We start from the raw sequence: 15,940 nt of genomic DNA, 5'->3' as shown, positions 1-15,940 counted from the left end.
TATGTAACTCTGATGTGTTTGCAAATGCAACACCCAATTTTAACACCACACACACACTCCTTCCCTCCCCCCCTTTGACTATTTCACCTTTTGCAGACCCATTTGTCAACTGTTGCGAAATTGTGGTATAACACTTGAATGTCACAGTGACTGCCTTTGTGCTCATTAGCTGTGTCTTCAGGGAAAATGTTGTCAGACTTATATACTGTAGATTGGAGGCTGATATAACTGCAGGGAAGGAACTTAAATGCATAGAATTTTGGGGTTAGAAGGAAACCTGAGGGTCATCTAGTCCAACTCCTGCAATGCAGGAATCTCAACTAAAGCATCGACGGCAGGTGGCGACCCAACCTCTGCTTAGAAACCTCCAAAGGAGAGTCCACCACCTTCTGATGGAGTCCATTTTCCTGTTGAACACTTCTTGGTGTTCAACAGGATGGGGCAGTCTTGGATTGCCACAAGTCAGATCAGACCCGGTCTTAGTGATCTGGAATTGTCAGGGGGAGGGGAGAGAATCTAATGGTGAGGAGGGGGGGAAAGAGACTGTGCAAGGCCCCCAAATCAGTTTGGGGCCTAGATCTGGACTGGGTCAGCCTTGAATCATCCCAAGTCAGGGTGATTCCAAAGTGCCAGACTGGGCCCAAATTGAATCCTGGAGGTGGGTCAGTATGCACAGACATTCTCAATGTTTGCAGCTCTGAGCCCTTCACCGGCTTAGACAATCTGTCTAGGGGCAACAGGTTCTTTCTCGTGCCAAAGGATGGTGACTTTATAAATCAATAAACAAAACCCCTGTGCTTTAAACCAGTGTTTCCCAACCTTGTGCCTCCAGATGTTTTTGGCCTACAACTCCCATCATCCCTGACCACTGGTCTTGCTAGCTAGGGATGATGGGAGTTGTAGGCCAAAAACATCTGGAGGCACAAGGTTGGGAAACACTGCTTTAAACCATTTAGTTCATCATAACTTGTAGTACCACAAAAGTCATCTCATCAAACCCCTTTGCACCGAGGGAGGATAATTAATAACTAAACATTCCTAATTGACTTAGGCTGTAAAATAGAAGGTTGCCAGGTATGCTCAGTTTGATTCAGACTGCAGCGTGTCAAAAACTGAGCATAATCAAATACAGGTCATTCCTTGCCTCTGTCTGCACCTTCTCTTTTAAACCCCTCAGCATGTCATGCTACCCCGAGAAAACTTGCATGTGAAGGAGAAGATATGACTAAAATGAAACTTGTGGAGAGAAGCAGGGACAGCAATGGGAAGGGCAGAGCTAGCATGCTTGTCTCAGTGATGTAGCATGGGTTGATGGTGCCCAGGGCAGGGCAAGTGTTGTGCCCCCTGGTGGATTGGACAGCTAGAGGAGGAGGCATGGGGTGTTGTGGAGCCTGCACAGAGGGAAAGGAGAGCTGGCCCAAAGGTGTCTGCCAACCAAGGGACAGGGCACACAGAGACGTCACTTCACTGGCCACACAGAGAAGGGGGCACTGTCCCAGCCCCGAAGGCCTGGGCTGGACATGGATTGCCTCCCTGCAGCTCTGGAAGGCAGTAGGAGCTCAGCCATGTTGAGGGAGCCTGTCGTGGGGGTGTCTGGTTGTGCACCTCTCAGAATTTTGTGCCCAGAGCCCCCATCCCTCTCACTAGCCACTATGCTACTGACTTCTTTTGCATTCACTCCCCCCCCCCCAATGCAATATTATTTTAATCCAGACACCAAATGTCTGAATGGGCTATATCCCAGCATTCCCCTGGTGCCTTCCAGATGCTTTGGGCAGCAACTCCCATCAGCTCCATTGGGTACAGTTTTATTGTGTACTAAGACACCACTATAATTTTCATCATGAAATCCATATCTAACTGAGACTGTATTTTTGAAGCATCAGCTACCTGTTTGGTGGATGAAGGCCTCTGGACAACTAGAAAAGCCAGTGTGCTTTGAACAATCTCTAGAACGAGTTAGCCTCCTTGCATAAATTTATTCTCCAACAAATGTTTTGGGGATGTCTCTAAATGAAACTCAAAAACTCTGCTGAGAATTGCAGTCCTTTCAATTTTTTGCACAACATTACTGGCACTACTGCCCTTCACTCTCCTTACTTTAACAATATACAGAAAAGATCATTCCAAGGAAGACTGTTTTTTTCCCCAAGAAGTCCAAATATGTTGTTGAGCTTATCAGTAACTTGCACATGGGAGTCTCAGTGTGGAATGTCTTAAGACTGATAAATTATGATATCCCAGCAGGGTTCTGATGGGAAGCCTCACATTTAATGCATACACGTTGATGAGGGCAGAGATGTAGTTAAGCAAGATAATGTGTGAACTGCAATGCCAAGGTCTCTTTTCTGTATATACGTTTCTTCTTCCTGCATGGCTTCTGAACTTGGAAGTTCTTGCTTTGGTGCTTGCTACTTTAGCTAGAGCTGTGCCAAAGATTTCTTTATTGACCATTCATTGTGTGGATGGGAACACTGAAATCTTCAAGAAAAAAATGTGAACAGTGGGGAGAAAGAGAAAGAATTTTTTTCCTGAAAGGTTTTGGATACAAATGATATACATAAATGTTCCTCTGCATCCTTAATCATAAGTACAGTGGTAACTTGGGTTAAGTACTTAATTTGTTCCGGAGGTCTATTCTTAACCTGAAACTGTTCTTAACCTGAATCATCACTTTAGCTAATGGGGCCTCCTGCTGCTGCTGCCACGCCACCGCCACACGATTTCTGTTCTCATCCTGAAGCAAAGTTCTTAACCTGAGGTATTATTTCTGGGTTAGCGGAGTCTGTAATCTGAAGCGTATGTAACCTGAAGCGTATGAAACCCGAGGTGCCACTGTAACTCTTGTTGGGTTCACTGAGGTTTACTCCCTATTAAGTGAGTTCAGGATTCCATCTTAATCATTTAAGCTCATGGCTTTGACTTAGATTAGATCAGTCAATTTCTGGTTCTTGATAATTTGGCATATGCTCATAGCCTGTTTATTGCCTGTTTCCATATTAATATTTTTAAAATACTAAAATTTAATTTTTATCTCACTGTACACATTTCTAAACATATTTTTGTCATATGAAATACATACTTTTAAAATGAAATTTGGTTTTATCTTCTGAGCTGAGAACTTCGGAGAAGTGCAAAATCTGGAAGATTATTACTTTCCAATCCAGGAGGTTTGAATTAAGTCAGTTGGCTTACAAATACAGGCTGAATGAAATTTTCCTCCTTTCTGGTTTCAGCACCATAAGATCTGAAAAATGAAGAAATACAGGAAGCCTACCCCCTTTGCCTTCTGGATGTCATAATACCCCTATGAAAACTTTTGAATGCATCATTTATATCAGTTTGTTCTCAAAGTATGAAAAAGGGACGCTACTCCTTGGAAACGATTCTCAGAATGCTAGTAGGAGTTTGCAGGCTTCATAAAACACACACACACCCCTCAAAGTATCATGCAGCCTTAGGCCATCTGTTACCAGCTCATGACATGTAGCCAAAAACCTAATAAAGGCCAATAGCAAGATGGTTAAATGGTTTAATGGAATTGCTGCATTTAGAGGCGGTATGCCTCTGAAATGAATACCAGATGCTAGAGAAAAAACAATGCAAGGGGGGGTTGCCTGTATGCCTTGCTTATGTACTGTGCAGAAGCAACATCTAGTTCCCATGCCCTCTTGTAATCTAGTTGATAACTAAGTTTAAGTGTGTGTTACAAACAGAATCACATGTTGCTTCCCTATTTACTCTTGCCTCCAGTTCATTCCCCGTCTTTTGTAGCTTGTCCTGTGTTGAATTTTAGATCTTCAGGGCAGGGACTTCTCCTCTTGCACTTGTGTAAAGTGCTATGTACACTGGTTGTGCTATATAAATTAATACAATGGAACCTTGTTTCTTAAACAGCTTAGTTGACGAACAAATTGGCTCCCGAATGCCGAAAACTCGGAAATAAATGTTCCAGTTTTTGAGCATTTTTCAGAAGCCAAACGTCCAACGTGGCTTCCAACAGGAAGCTCTTGCAGCCAATCGGAAGCCATGCCTTGGTTTTTGAACAGCTTGGTTTTTGAACAGCTTTGGGTGTTGAACAGTTCTGGAACCAATTAAGTTCGAGAACCAAGGTTCCACTGTACTAAACAACAGGCAACATACACTGGCCATGAAAGAACATGGCTGAAAAGAGGGTGCAGGACTAGATCCTAAATGCAGGACTGATTCTTTATTCTTGTATTCTTCTAACAGTGAGAAGGTCTATAGTCCAGACCTTTGGGTCTGACGTTCAATTCATGGAATCTTCAGCTAAGGCTGAGACCCTGCAGAGCTGCTGTCTGTCATTGTAAATAGACATTGTAGCTTTCTATGTTCCTGTCAGTTGAACAGCATGTGATTGGTAAGCTCCAGTTCAGCTCATGCTACTTGCCCCTTTGGTGATTGCAACTTCCATGCTACTGCTTAAAAGTGCAGCGGTACCTCTAGTCACGAACTTAATTCGTTCCAGAGGTCCATTCTTAACCTGAAACTGTTCTTAACTAGAGGCGTGCCGCTGCCACACGATTTCTGTTCTCATCCTGGGGCAAAGTTCTCAACTTGAGGTTACTCTTCCAGATTAGCAGAGTTTGTAACCTGAGGTGTTTGTAACTCGAGGTACCACTGTATGCAGCTAATATGGGTCTCCTCTCTGAATGGCTCATGCTCTGAATCGCTCATCTTGGATACTGAGCTTCTCTGATGATTTAGGAGTTTAATCAATGCTCTCTAGCTGGCACACCCAGGGCAAATGGAGAATCGCTGATGGTGATAATTTTTCATTCCTAATTATTCCTTTTCCACAGGCTTCTCCAACATCCTTCAGTCTTCTTTTGAAATTGATTGGGTGACATGGCTGGTAGGATCAGCAAGGGTTATGCCATCAACATGGCCAGCAGAGGTGCCAACTTGAATAAAATATGAGGGGCAGGTAACCCCCGACCTGCATAATCAATCACAAGCATGGGCATTTCCAGGGGGGTAGGGTCAGCTGCCCCCAAAAAACAATCAATAAAAATACATAGCTAACTGAGGTTCTGCCTGCCTCCGCTAACAAAAGGCCTACTGCCCCCTAACAAAAATCCTGGCTACGCCCATGATCACAAGTCGTGGCACACGCAGACCATTTGAATGGCAAAGCCCATCACCTTGGGGGGGGGGTGGAGGCCCCCTCAAATATTTTATGGGGGGCAAGGGCCTTGGCCCCTAGGCATTGGCTCCTATGATAGCCAGGAATGTTGTACAGTATTGGGGTGATGGTTGAGGTTCAGGTAAAGAAATCAGAATCTAGCTTGGGCTTTAAATACACACACACACAAACACACACACACACACACACACACACATTTCTGGGCTTTCTTAAGTCTTCTCTCCAGGCATCCTTCATTTCCCCCTATGCCAAATCCCCATAGGCAGCTTTATGCTGCTTTTAACATTGAATGCACTTTTTTTTTTAAACCTCCTTTTCTCTTAGGGTATTCAAGAAGCATTGTCAGCAGGAAGGAAGGAAAGGAAGTTAAGGCCACAGGGGAGGAAGGCATAAATCTTTCCTTTTCAACTCATGGCCTGGGGTGTTTTATTTTTCTCTGCAAAAGTCACTTCCTTTCTCAAAGGATCCCTGCCCATGACACTGGCTGTCTCCAATTCCCATTTCTGCAGATGCCAGATATTTTTTTTTTTAACCCACTCATTTCTATACTAGGGCACTTGGGGGGGGGGAGGGAACCATACATACACAAACCTCTCATCCTTGCAAGACCAACAGAGTTTATCAGTCTCCTTTTAATTTCCAAAGCTGCCTCAGTGGATTGTGCTTTCTGAATTGCAAATGAACCCAGGGACCAAGTCTTTTGCTCTTTGCTTCATGCTCTGCAGGTTTTAAATAAGTTGGTGGAGAGGGAGAGGTGCCACTAGGGATTTACCCTTGGTAGTGAGGCACATGGCAATGGCATCTCTGTCTCTGCACAGAAAGTTGCTGTTTTCCTTGGGCAAGTCAGGCAACCGGTGTAACTTTTACAGCCTTTTACAGCAGTGACTGACAGCCCCAGGAGCTGAGCGGAGGGTGAATAAAAAGCAAAGCCTTCCTCTGGGGATAAGTTTCGTCACCTCTTCTTAAGGACTAGCTTCCTTCCTGATGTGTGAGCATAGCTCAGCAGTTGCCAAAGTTCCTGTATGTAACAAAATTGGACAGCAAAATGCCACAAGTCTTACAACCTCCTGCAATGCCACCTTTGCTGCAGAACCCATTTGCCAGAGGGATGTCTCTTTGGATCCCTGACCAGTCCACACCCCTTTCTTCACTCCCTCAATTTTATCCCCTCTGCAACCTGGTTGCTGGGATGCAAGGAGGGATGAAGATTTGGGTAGGGCATATCTCTACTGAAGACCTCTCAGAAATTGGACTAGCGTGAAACACAGCTGCGAGAATTATGGAATAGGAGCAGCTATGTGGAATGTATTTTTGCCAGTGCCTGAATATCGCTTGTTGGTTCATTTCAAGCCCTAAGCGTGTGGTGGAGAACCTTTATCAGCCTGACTTCTGCATTCCTTTCTAGGGGACCTTCTGGGTGGGCACATGCTAGTACCGTGCAGGGCTAAAGGCAAAAGTTTGAGGACAACAAATGTACTTTTCACCTTTGGAATAATAGGTCAGCTTCTACACACACTTACACACCCCTCTGTATCCTCCATCCAGACAGGCAAGAGGCATTATCAGAGTTGAAAGAAAACATTTCAGGAGAAGAGGCAGAGGGGCTTGCAGACAGGGGGTGGGAATTGGGTTGCTCAACTGTTAAAGCTGAACTCTTCTTCTTTTAAAGAAAAGTTCATTCATTTATTTTTTAGTGTTTGACTTGAACAATTGAGCAGGGCAATTGATCTGTGGACTGAGCAAGTTGCAAAATTCATGTCTTTCAGTCAAGGAACCCTGGGGATTATAGTTCTGTAAATGAGTCTGGATACAAAGCACTAGCCGCACATAACTATAATTCACAGGTCTTTCTGCAGAAAATCTAGAACTGTTAATCTGTTATTAACTGGTTTTCATTTGTACAGAAGGCCCTTCTGCCAGAGATTTATAATGGATATTCAGAGCATCTATCCTGGTTCCTGATTCAATCCATAGCAGATTCCATCCCCCCCTCCCCGAAAAGCCAAAAGGTCATGACCTCTGCAGCTTCTTCACACCACTTGCCCCGTTTCGTTTCCTCCTTGAGAGTCCCCAAAGCCTTGCATCCTGTTTATGGTGCATGAGCCAAGGCTGATTTCAGCTAAACAGTTTTACTTGTTTGAAACAAATCAGGCCTTTGGGCTTTGGTAGCATCTGATTTTTGGTCACAGGACTTGAGACTGAACGGAGCGCAAGTAGCAATCTTGATGGAATGCTTGTTTGAAGAGTTTCTTGCCTGGGTAAACACATGATGGATGAGGCTCAGGCGAGGGGACCAGCTTGAAGAACAGAGAGAGAGTTGATGTGTGAGGATGGTTTAAATGAAAAGAAGGAGCCTGAGGCGAAGGTCTTTCCCCTTCTCTTAGAGGCCTGTCTTTTCCTGAAAGAGAAGGGCTGTGTTTTCTGTCTCGTGTTGTTAACAACATTTCCCAGGCAGGAAGTGAATCCAGCATTATGTTCGTAGCCTCCCTGCTACCCTGCCCCAGGCAGTAATTGAGGAGATGAAATTATGAATTCCATGTGTCCTCTCAACAGTATTGCTTTTCAGTAAAGCCCTCTCCTTAAATCAATGAGGTGGTGTGCACGCCCCGACTCCTCTTTTTTTAAATGGCGCATAAACCGGTGCTGTGACTTACACATCCTGACAGCTGCCTTGAGGTGACCATTCGGTGCATGTAGAAGTGAAACAGTAGCTTGTCTGTCTGAAGTGCAACATGACTATTTTTGTCAGATTGGTAATTGTAGCTATCTCCAGGCGTCTGCCGCACATGTCTTGTAATTAAAGATCACGCTGGTTATTAATTCCACCAGAGCTATTCTCCTTTCCCCTTGTAGCACAAAGGAAACTTAACTTTCTTGAACCAAAAGAAAGAGAAAATCCCCCCAGTTTTAGATCACAGAAAGGAGGAGGTATCTAGAAATAATAAATTATATTAGAGTCCCAACAAGAATGGGTGTATGTTGTAATAAGCAAACACACCAGACATCATAAATTCAGGTCAAAGTAACTTAAAGTTAATAAGATTGGTATTTTGCATGCCCTGGTTCTGTGACATCTAGTCATGAGATGCTCAAGTTATAAGGATGAGAGACTGAAGGCTTGCCTAGTTTTCTTAAGCCACTTTAGCTTCTCTGATGCAAGTATAGAGGAATCATTCACCTCTGCCACTGATGAGCGTGTCAATATATCTATAACAGGCCTCAGGGCCAGCTTTAGTTTTTGGAAGGCCCTCAGAGCAACATGACCTAGGAAGGCCCAGTGGTCTCAGAAGTCAAGATGGTTAGGGCCAGAGGATGTCTGAGACCACAGAGACATACCCTCCAACATCCTGCTGATCAAAATTTGGATGCTTCTTTTTTCAATCCTGAGCTCTCACAGGAGCCAGCTGACTTAAGCCAGAGCTCTGGACCAAAAAACCCAGGACATTCAGGGAGTCAATCAGAAACTAGTATGGTTTCTTTAATTCCAGGATGTCCCACTCAAATCACAATGGTTGAAGTGTATGCAAAGAGAATATCTTAAACTTCCTATATGGTCAAGATGGTTTTTTTAGAGCAAAGCCTGGCCAGATCATAGGTCCTGAAAGCTAATATGGTGGCACTGACTTTCAGTTGGTGGGTCCCTTAATAGACCTGGACCCCAGCAGCTGCCTAATCCTGCTGACCTTTTGTGCTTACAACCCCAGGCCTGTGCACTAAATGAAGCACAGCCTACCAGCCATGTGCGTTTGTCTACAAAGAACATTATAAGTGTCATGTTTTAATTGACTTCTCTGATTGTAAGGAAAGGAAGCATGTCAAGTACCTAATAAGGAAAGTAGTATGGCTGGTAGATGTGCTTGGTGTAATTGCTCACTAGCTGGGCAGGATGGAATTTGAGCCACAAAATTAGATTCAGAATTGCAAAAGAGTAAGGTCAAAGAGAATGGCAAAAAATAAATAAATGGAATTGTCAGTTATTCCACCTGTACCCAGAAGTGATTGTGTGTTTGTGTGGTGGGGATAGTAGTTGACAACACTCCTGCAGTAGCAAAGAGTCTGGGTGGTACATGAGATTGGTCCTTATGAGCCCAGGATCTAAGTCTCCACATCAGTCTCCATGGCCATCTGAAATCACTGAGCAAACTATGAAATTGTAAGGTACACTGTTTACAACAGTGCCATCAATACTGTCTAAGCAAGTGACAACTCTGATTAAAACCCTTTTAGAATCTATAGTTTTAATTTTTATTCATTACATCATACCATAGACAGCAAACGTCCTCTGTCAGTTTTTATCAAAGATTTGGAAAACACTCAATTGATTTGTACCCACTAGATGTCATTTGAAGCACCTTGGAACTTAGCAAGATTTTTTTTCAGTACAGCCTAGATATCTGGGTGTTTCAAATGACACCTTCTAGCTGGATACAAATCAACTAAGCAGTTTTAGAGCCTTCACCAAGAGCTTGGCAGCCTAGGGCCAGGTAGCCAAGTATTAAGAGGATGTGATTTCCTTGGTCAATAAGAAATTTTGTTTGCTGCAATTAAAAACAAAACAAAACTGCTTTGTGCTCCTGAAGAACAAATTCTAAGGTGCTCTGAGTTCCCCTTAGTACTTGACTTCTAGGCCCCTCTGTGACATAGTGCAACTGAACTAACAGCCCAGAAGGTGATAACACACATCTGCCTGTGACATCAGAGCAGACAAGTGACTCTCAACTGGTGGACTGTCAAAACACTAGTTTCTAATCAATAATTGAGAACTAATGCCACTTCCTTTCTGGCTGAGGAAAAGACAAGCCTGATTTAAAGAAACTGAACAGAATGATAGAATGATAGATAGATGATAGATATATAGATGATAGATGATAGATAGACAGATAGATGATAGATATAGATAGATAGATAGATGATAGATAGATAGATAGATAGATAGATAGATAGATAGATAGATAGATAGATGATAGATAGACAGATAGATGATAGATAGATGACAGATGATAGATAGATATAGATAGATGATAGATAGATGATAGATGATAGATAGATGATAGATGATAGATAGATATAGATAGATAGAGATAGATAGATAGATGATAGGTAGATGATAGATGATAGATAGATAGATAGATAGATAGATAGATAGATAGATAGATGATAGATAGATGATAGATGATAGAAATAGATAGATGATAGGTAGATAGATATAGATAGATATAGATAGATAGATGATAGGTAGATGATAGATGATAGATAGATAGATAGATAGATAGATGATAGATAGATAGATAGATAGATAGATAGATAGATGATAGATAGATGATAGATAGATAGATGATAGGTAGATGATAGATAGATAGATATAGATAGATATAGATAGATAGATGATATAGTTCAACTAATGTTGCTGTTATTTTGTTTTATGGCTCACATTGCCCCCAGGGCAAGATACAGTATTCAAAAGTAATAGGTATATTCCAAAATATTCTAAAATATAAAATATACCAAACTAAAGCTACTCAGAACCAGATTACTCTGGGTTGCTAAAATATTGTCCAAGTGGAAAGGTCTTATACCAGCTTCTAGGAAATGCTTGGGGAAGAATATTTCATATTTCATGGGTAATGGGCAGCAAGAATGCCTGTCTGTGTATGCCTGTTGGTGCAAACACGGTATAATCAAGACCTATATTTTATGACTTGCCAAGCCAAATGCAGCTCCACAGCCATTGTAGCTTGCAAGAGGTTTAATAATGCTGATTTCACGGTCCCAGGAAGACAGTTTATCATGCTCTGGGTGGCCCATGATATATGACTTGTGGGGAGCACTGAGCTAGGTGTGTCTCAAGTCGTACAGCTGCAATCAAAAGGAATATCTCAGCTAATCTGAACAATAATCACAATCCAGTGCCAGTCTAGAAATGCTGAATGGATAGTGTGTTATGTGTGGTTATGGAAGGCACAGCATCAAACTCTCAGACATGAATCTCTTTAGGTGGCTTTAATAAAACACTAACTCTTCGCCTGAACACATTGTCAGGGTTTAACTCAAAAGCATGCAGTATCTTATGTAATGACCGCTCCCCGCTTAAAATGGGGGGCGCCCTTTGCGTGGACGCGTGCAGCCCCTAGATCTGGAGCGGCTCCAACAGCATAGGCTTGGCTTTGCCTTCCCTCAGGTGGGATACCTGGAGGTCTCAGCCTACCTCAGTCAGTTGTCCAATCCCACCTGGGGGAAGTGTTGCCAAGGAGACCAGGCCAGGTAGGGGAGGGATTACCTGCCCACACAATAGAGGGAGGATCTTACCTGGGAATTCTCACTTGGCTCCAGAGCTTCTCCCACCCTACCCACCCTCAGTTAATGTCTTATTTTGCAGGTTAATTTTTCCTCACAGGTTTTGCAGGTTAACTTTTCTTCACAGGTATGCAGGCGCTGCTACGTTAAGGTCGCTGTTAAAGGGCCGGAAAGGAATTTCCCTGCATTGGCAGGTTTCGCCTTTCCCGTAGCAAAACGTCACAACTTTGGCGGTATCAGGCCTTGGACGGAATCCTTTTGTCCATCTTCCTCTTTGCGGCGGCGATACCAGGGTTCCCCGTTAAAGGGGTTTTCTGAAGGGAGGCTTTGACCGTACGCCGAAAGGTCGTCATTGCTCTCCCCTGCGGCGGCGGCGTTACGGGGGCGGCTATCTCTGCTTGAACATATGTTCTCCAGAGCCAGCCCATCTCCCACACACACACTGAATAACCCTGATGCTCCCTAGGTCCCCGGCTGGGGACTGGGGAGGGAGAACGCCCAATGCCTGAGCCAAGGTCTACCCACATTTGAAATTTAATAAAGTTGTGGCCAATTTAATCCCATAGCACATTGTCTTGAGTCGTTATTCCACATGACGGGGGGACCGCGTGGGATCTGGGGACTCCGCCTGTCCATGCAATAAGAGCCCCTATCAAATGGCTGTCCTACTATTACAAGCTTTTCTTGCCATCAGATCTCAGAGTTCCACCCAGGCTTTCTGTCTTTAGCATGTTCTAATTTTTCATCACTGGGAAAAGACTCATACAAGTTTTGACTCTTATATACATCACACAGAATATCTCGTCGGTCTGCTGGAGTTTTCAGAGCCATGATGTGGAGCTGGTAAACTAGAACTGTCATCCTAATTCAGAGCAGGAAGCCCAAGTGTGAAAGGGTGTCCATGCTTTAAAGACTAAGGCAGGAATGGGCAATCTTTTTCCTCCAGGTGTTGTTGTATCATCAACTCCCAACAGTTCTGGCCAATGTCGCCAGAGGACACAGATGATGCGAATTGTAGTCTTCTGGAAGGCCACAGGTTCCTTGTTTTAGATGTCATAGGCTGCATTTTGATACCTTCTTATCTGGGAGTCATTTCTAAGAAGACATGTATAGGATTGCACTATCCAATCATTTTCAAATTGTGGTGCTCCGTCTTTTGTTAAAAACCTGTCAATAACCCCCTGTCATGCTAGTCTGAAAATACCTTCCCACATCATATGCTGCTGCGACAGCAAAATTTCCATGGGGTGTTAGCAAAAGGCAGCTACTCCTATTGTACCTCCCCCTCCCCCCAGTATGAGCTGCTACTGTGCCAAAGGGATTATTGCAGCCTTTTCACAGAGCATGCCTTTTTTTGCAGAACAAAACAGCAATCCCAAATATGCTGAGGCAATGCTCCCGAAAAAGTTATGTCTGGAAGCCACTGCATCTTTCGAAGCAATGCTATGGTGCAGCCTATATGTCAAGTAGTGGTTAGCAACATTCTGGTTGAAATGTGAGTTCATCTTCCAATGTCAATGCCACTATCCTCCCTGGTTCACTACTGGGAAACCAACAACAGCAAGGCTCTAACTTTTCTCTATATTTTGACTGAAGTGGGTGAAATTTGCACACACAGTAGTCCCTCAAGAGAGCATAAAGCCTGCCAGTGATTTTGATACTAGGCACCTCTAAAATGTGATTTCACTCCCCCTCCAAAAAGAAACCATCTCTATCTTTTCATTTAGGGGCAGAATTGGATGGAATTTGCAGGCTGAGTCACCACTTCAGAGAGCATGAATCCTGTTAAATTTCAGAAGGATCACTGTAGTAGTTCTGCCACAAGGACTGAAATCGGTAACAACAAAAAGAATCACTTAAATATCCCCATGCCTTTTGTGTGCAATTAGCCTGAAAATCACAGACATGAGAGATCTCCACATTTGCAGACAAATAGGCCCAAAGGCCAAGCACTTTTAAAATGTTGTTGGTATAGAAAAAACTAAAAGAGATTCATTTTCCCAACTAGACTTGTCAGTGGTAAAGGAGCTCTGAAATTTTGAGAGAGAGAGAGAAATTTGGGCTCTGTAAACATCTTATGGTGCTGGATATTTCCCTGGAGATTTGATGTAAGAGCACCAGGTTTCAGTTGGCTGCTTGACTCCTTAAACTGTGTGCCTCCACCTAAGCTTGACTTGTCTATTTGTAAATATAAATGTTATAAAACTCCAATAAGCCTCTAGTGACCTCCTTCCAAAGGAAATCCAAACTGAATGTGCAATGCACCCATGGAACTTTGCTCTTCTCAGAGTAATGGGGCAAAACTAAGGTTAACTTCAAAGGACAGTGAAGCTAGAGAAAGATAAAACACTTCCTGTGTGGCGCTGCACTTCACAGGGGCTATAAAATTCCCCACAGGATTGCAGGCTCTTCTTTCCAAAAAATGAATCACCCTTCTGCAAAACAAGATGATGGTTTCAGCAACATCTCTGTGCACCTTCCTGAGCAGTAAATCTAGAAATATGAGGAGGATTTCCCCAGGACCAAACAGTTTGTACCAAAGAGCAAGTACCACAGATAGCACTAAGCTTCTTCTGCCCAGACCCAGGCTGAACCTATTTTTTTTTTAATAAAAAAAAACTGTGAAAATGCCTTTATAATAAATGTAGTAAAGTATATATGGAATTTGCCATTAGCTCATCAGTGCCATTTAGAGTCACATTTGTAAAATGCACTTAAAACACACTTAAAATGTTGCATTTGCAGCTGTATTTCCAACATCGTTGACTGGCAGATGTTGCTGATCCATTCACATGGTTTTGCGTACCACTAACTCTGGCATGAACTGTAGTGATGTGCAAAATGACAGTTTGTGCTCATGGTTCATAAGCGGCACATCATATGGCAGAGGCAGAATGGCAGATAGGGAGAAAATGCAAATCAAACACCAGGTACAAGTTAGGGGCAGTAGCTGATGGGGAAGGCCATAGCTCAGTGGCAGAGAAAGTGCCTTGCATACAGAAGATTCAATCCTCAGAATCTGCAGGTAGAGTTAGATCTCTTGTCTGAGACCCTGAGGAACTGCTGTCATTCAATGTAGACAGCACCGAGTTAGATAGGCCAACGGTCTGACTTGGTTTAATGTAGCTTCCTATGTATGTTGAGGGCTCAAATCACATGATAGCTTGTGCATAGCATCATTTTGCGGCGGCTCTTTTACCCACAAGAAAATGGCTTCTGACTAGATCCACTTGATAAACGCAATATTGACTTTGACACAAGCAGTTATTTCACGTGCATGTCTAAAAACAGGATTTGGCAAACAAATTTTCATATCTGTCTATTATATAATCTTAATGTCTGTTATCAGTATCTTCCAATGCTAGTGCTATTCATAGCTTTCCCCTGCATCCAGTTCAACAGCAAGCATTTCGCTGGCATGATGAGGATTATCTTATTCCATATTTATTATTATTAATAATAATAATATTGCTTTACATGGCTCATCATTTTTATGATGGTGATCTCAATCTTCTGGTTTATTGTTGCTGATTGTGTGTTTTAAAAAGTTTAATATAATGGGTTTGTATTTTGAAAACAACGTAGCCTGCTTTGTGCAGAATTTTCTCAGAAAGCACAGTATTTGCCTCATAAATAACTAAATAAATAAATTTATCAAATGGCACATAATGTCAGAAAATAATACTTTGTTGATAACCCTAAAATGAACATGCATTATATTTAAAGATTTCTGAATGGTAGAATACTTTGAAGTCTTTTATCTGACAGTTACAGATAGGTAGCCGTGTTGGTCTGCCATAGTCAAAACAAAACAAAATTCCTTCCAGTAGCACCTTAAAGACCAACTAAGTTAGTTCTTGGTATGAGCTTTCGTGTGCATGCACACTTCTTCAGATACACAGTATCTGAAGAAGTATATCTGAAGAAGTGTGTATCTGAAGAAGTGTGCATGCACACGAAAGCTCATACCAAGAACTAACTTAGTTGGTCTTTAAGGTGCTACTGGAAGGAATTTTTTTTATCCGACAGGTTAGGCTGAGGGAGACCCTGTGTGGAATTTTAAAGAATTTCTCTTCAATATTATTATTTTTTACCAGCCACCTACAACTTGCAAAAATCTGTATGTTCTTCCATTATCCACTTTGAGCTATCCAGTGGTACCTTGGTTTGCATACATCTTGGTTTGCATACGTTTTGGATTACAAACACGTCAAACCCGGAAGTGCATGTCTCTGTTTGCAACCTTTTTTTTGGATTACAAACCATTTTTTTTGAATTACAAACAAAAAATGTTGGGAGGCCCCATTGGCAAAAGCGCACCTTGGGTTACAACCTGTTTTGGTTTACAAACGGACCTCCGGAACGGATTATGGTTGTAAACCAAGTTGCCACTGTAATCTTATCTTCTATCTTTAGAGATGTGTGTGACATAGGCAGATGCTTCCAGTGTCCGCCATTTTGTTTTCTCTAAAGTGTCTC

At 42.7% G+C, this 15,940-nt stretch overlaps 1 protein-coding gene across 3 annotated transcripts in view; it reads left to right on the top strand.

Moving 5' to 3' along the window:
- Positions 1–15,940, top strand: part of GYPC (glycophorin C (Gerbich blood group)) — a 30,718-nt gene that overhangs the window by 1,279 nt on the left and 13,499 nt on the right. The window lies entirely within an intron of this gene.

The sequence above is a fragment of the Podarcis gaigeae genome (assembly GCF_964106915.1).
Source record: "Podarcis gaigeae genome assembly, chromosome: 1".
NCBI classification, from domain to species: Eukaryota; Metazoa; Chordata; class Lepidosauria; order Squamata; family Lacertidae; genus Podarcis; species Podarcis gaigeae.
Note: the sequence above shows the minus strand (reverse complement) of the source record. Positions and strands in the feature narration are given on the sequence as shown.